The sequence below is a fragment of the Eptatretus burgeri genome, chromosome 7 (genome assembly GCF_056783735.1).
Source record: "Eptatretus burgeri isolate ZD-2024b chromosome 7, Ebu_testis_v1, whole genome shotgun sequence".
Taxonomy (NCBI): Eukaryota; Metazoa; Chordata; class Myxini; order Myxiniformes; family Myxinidae; genus Eptatretus; species Eptatretus burgeri.
Window position 1 is genome coordinate 53071684 of NC_140967.1, and position 4263 is coordinate 53075946.

Genomic DNA, 4263 nt, shown 5'->3' on the forward strand with positions numbered 1-4263 from the left:
GCTTGGTTGAAGACCTTATGAGCGACCAAGACCTTGAGTGGGATGACTTTGGTGTTCCTTGGAACTCTCTGTCTTGTATGGAACTAAACCTTCAAGTTGATGAACTGGATTCAAACCTCTTATCTATTGAGGTAAGATTTTTTATTTTCCTATTTTCAAACTTTGATTGAAGCATACTCATTTCATAATTAAATAACTTAATTAATACATTATTATTTTCTCTCACAGGAAATTGTGTCTGAAATACGAAATGAAAATACTGCTTTTGCTACAACTTGGGGCGAAATTGTTGGCTTGGTTGAAGACCTTATGAGCGACCAAGACCCACAGAACGAGTTTGTCCTTGATGACCCAACCAAAGAGTTATACCTTGGAGACCAGCAAAATCCTGAAAAAGAGTTTTACAGCAATAGTACTCATTGTGAGTTATCAAGACAATACCCACTGAACAAGTTATACCTTGATGAGCCAGAATACAAGTTTTACCTTGGAGACTCACAAATTTTAAAAAAATCAAGAAATGAGTTCTGCCTTGATGGTTTAAATAACTACCTTGGAGACTCAGGAAAAGGGTTCTGCCAAGATGGTTCTAAATATGGGGCCTACCTTGGAGACTCACAAATTTTGAAAAAATCAGTAAATGAGTTCTGCCTTGATGGTTTAAATAACTACCTTGGAGACTCAGGAAAAGGGTTCTGCCAAGATGGTTCTAAATATGGGGCCTACCTTGGAGACTCACAAATTTTGAAAAAATCAGTAAATGAGTTCTGCCTTGATGGTTTAAATAACTACCTTGGAGACTCAGGAAAAGGGTTCTGCCAAGATGGTTCTAAATATGGGTCCTACCTTGGAGACTCACAAATTTTGAAAAAATCAGTAAATGAGTTATCCTTAAGAGACTTTGTAAGTTGGTTTTACTTTGAATACTTGAAATGTGGGTTCTGGATTGATAACTCACAATGTGATACATATCTTGGAAACTCAACGGGAATGTGGTTATACCTTGAAGACTTGGAAAGTTGGGTTTATGTTGGACACTTGAAACTTTTTTGGGGGCTTTTATTTATTTATTTATTTATTTATTATTATTATTATTTTATTTATTTATATTTTGGAGACTTTTGGAGTTGCTATCACTCTTTGGGATCTAAACCTATCGATGTAGTTCTTTGTCGGATGGTGCTTGATGGGAGCAAGATCAAGAAAGTTCTGGGAAGAAAGTGCAGGCTTACTCCCCCTTTCTACGTCATCAAACCTGAAAGCCTTAAAAGACAGAATTGGAAGAAGAGAAAAAAAAAAAAAACGTAAAATATATATATATATATAGGTGGAAATCTCATTTTGAAAAAGACATTGTGTTGGGCGAGGATTGAGTTGGGGTTGAGATTTTGAATGTGAGGGTTGGGGTTGAGATTTTGAATGTGAGGGTTGGGACACACACACATACACATCAACAAACAAAAGTTAAGCCTTGACTATTCAGTTGAGGATTCTGTGTTTGGGGTTCACAGATCTAAGAACGTCCACCCCTTGACACACATTATATACTGTTATACACCTCGGACTTGGCCCTCGAGTGTCCACAACGGTGTATAGTAGGAGGGAGTGAAGCGCCAACCTATTGCTCCCATTGCACACACACACACACACACACACACACACAAACAAAAGTTAAGCCTTGACTATTCAGTTGAGGATTCTGTGTTTGGGGTTCACAGATCTAAGAACGTCCCCCTTGACACACATTATATACTGTAATACACCTCGGACTTGTCCCTCTAGTGTCCACAAAGGTGTATTATCTGCTTAGTTTTGTCTTTTGTAATTCCTGTGAATAAAATGAACCTAAAATCTCTTCCCCTTCCAAATCATATATTTTATAAGTCCAAGGAACTGTATCTATTACATCAACAATTTTAAAAAGTTCTTTCGTCCATCGTTCAGTAAAACCCTTTTCAAAATGAGATTTCCACCTATATATTCTTACGATATCACCAACTTTGAACTTAGGTTTTCTGACATTAATCTCTTTTTCATATTTTAATTTTGTAAATGTTTCTGATGGCTTCATATTCGTTGACGTGTGAATCGTGTCATTATACTTATCCACAATATCCTGAATAAAAGATGACCATTGTTGTGAACCGAGTTGTGTGAATTTTTTATATAGTCTCTCTTTTAAGGTACGATTAAAACGTTCAACAACAACTGCCTTCCCTTCATTAAAGGTACTGTATAATGTAATACTGTTATTTTTTAGAAAATTCATAAATGTCTTGTTATAAAACTCTCTACCCTCATCAGTCCACAATTTTTTAGGTTTTCTCTTACTTTTATTAAATATCTGTTGAAAAGCTAACATAAGAGTATTACCTGTTTTGTTTTTTAAAGGGACAACCCACGCATATCTACTCCTCAAATCAATAACGGTTAAAGCATACTTGTACCCCTTATCATTATTGAGTTCAATCAAATCAGCAGACCAGATATAATCAACTTCCTTGGAATAAACTTTCCTTCTCTGAAACTTTGTGAATATTGGTTTATGTAATTCATCAGCTAATTGCTCTTCAGTCTTAATGGCATCATTAGAGCCTATAAGTTTTTTGAATTTCCAAGTCCAAGTTTCAATTTAGCACTAATCATCTTCTTCACGATGAACCTATCAACTTTTTCTCTCAAGGTTGGATTTTGTATCAGAGACAAATTATACAACATTTCTCTATCGGCTTCATGCTTTTCTTCCAACGTTGTGGTATTCCCATAATCAATATCGTGTCTCATGCACACTTCATCAACTCTATTGATTGGTTTACTCCAGGATTTAGGATTGTCTGCCTCATCTAATCTTTTATCCAAGTTTGTGCCTGGACCACAGAAAGAATACCCTGGAAGATGTAATTCCCCTGGTATTCCAGTAGTTGTAAATTTACTTCCTGATAAAAACTTTTGTATATCTCCTCCGAGTTTGTGTTTGGAGATAAATTGATTTTTTTTGAACCACACACCGAACATATACCTTTTTGTATAACCCTGTTATTTTTACTTTTAATATATGAAATATTTTTAGTATTAGTTTTCTTTTTACATTTGAGACAATAACTCATTTATTTATGAGAAAAATTTCTGCAGAGTGCAAAAACCTTTTTAGTTTCCAACATGCACATTTGAATCTTAATTTTTAAAACATAAAGAATCCTTAGAAATGCCTTCACTCTCTCCTCCATTTATTTAAGAAAAAACTTGAATTAAAATGAATAGCTTGACGATGCTAATAGTTTTGTTGAAAGTATTGCAAATAGACTTGTTAATTCTTTGTATTCCCCTGGTGGGTTGAGTTATTTTCTGTAATACCTCTATTCTTTTTGAATCTCACTGGTTACTATATTTTGATATTTATTCATTCTCTCTCTTTCCGCCTTCTCTCTCTTCTCTTTTTCCTGCTTCTCTTTCTTCTCTCTTTCCTGCTTCTCTCTCTTCTCCTTTTCCTCCTTCTCTTTCTTCTCCCTCTCTCTCTTCTCTCTTTCCTCCCTCTCTCTATTCTCTCTTTCCTCCTTCTCTCTCTCCTCCTTCTCCTTTTCCTCCTCTTCCCTCTCTTCTTCAACTCCTTCCTCATCCCTTACTATACTTGAATCGTTTACACCCCATAGAATATTATACATATATTCATCAGGATTTCTTGTTATTCCTGTATCCAAAATAATTTTTTTTACAACAGGAAACCAATAAAATTTCTTTTGAATTTCTAAAAGAGCCTTACCTTTTCTTAACCTTATAATTTTTTCATTATTTAACATTCTAATTAAATCTAAAGTTGTCGGTTTATCAACATCAGCATAATGCCAATCTTTTATTGAAAATACCTCATTCTTATGTTGTAGAACATATTTATTAAAATACCGAATACCCTTTTCTTGAAGGTATGCTTGGACACAGAAATGATAATTTTCTTGAAGTATTATCATTTATGTATTATCATTTATGTATTAGAAATATATGTTAGAATAATATTATGGCACGAAACACCTCCCCATCTTCCCATAGTTAAATCATTTTGTATTTCCTTACTTATTATATATAATCCTGTTTTTTCTGTTTTCATGAGATAAACAAGGGCAAAACCATTATTATATTTACCCTTATTAAATTCTTTTATTTGTTGTTTACTAATCGTGGCTCCACAAAACTCATTCTCGATACCAAGTGGATAATATTCTTCCTTACGAGACTGATTTAATTGTTCCAGGTCTTCGAGGTTAATTT

At 34.2% G+C, this 4263-nt stretch overlaps 1 long non-coding RNA gene across 1 annotated transcript; it reads left to right on the forward strand.

The window, feature by feature from the left end:
- LOC147023265 (uncharacterized) lies at positions 1–1978 on the forward strand. The gene is made up of 2 exons (XR_015060115.1): positions 1–131; positions 229–1978. It is a non-coding gene; the product is annotated as an uncharacterized LOC147023265 (long non-coding RNA).
- The last annotated feature ends 2285 nt before the right edge of the window (positions 1979–4263 follow it).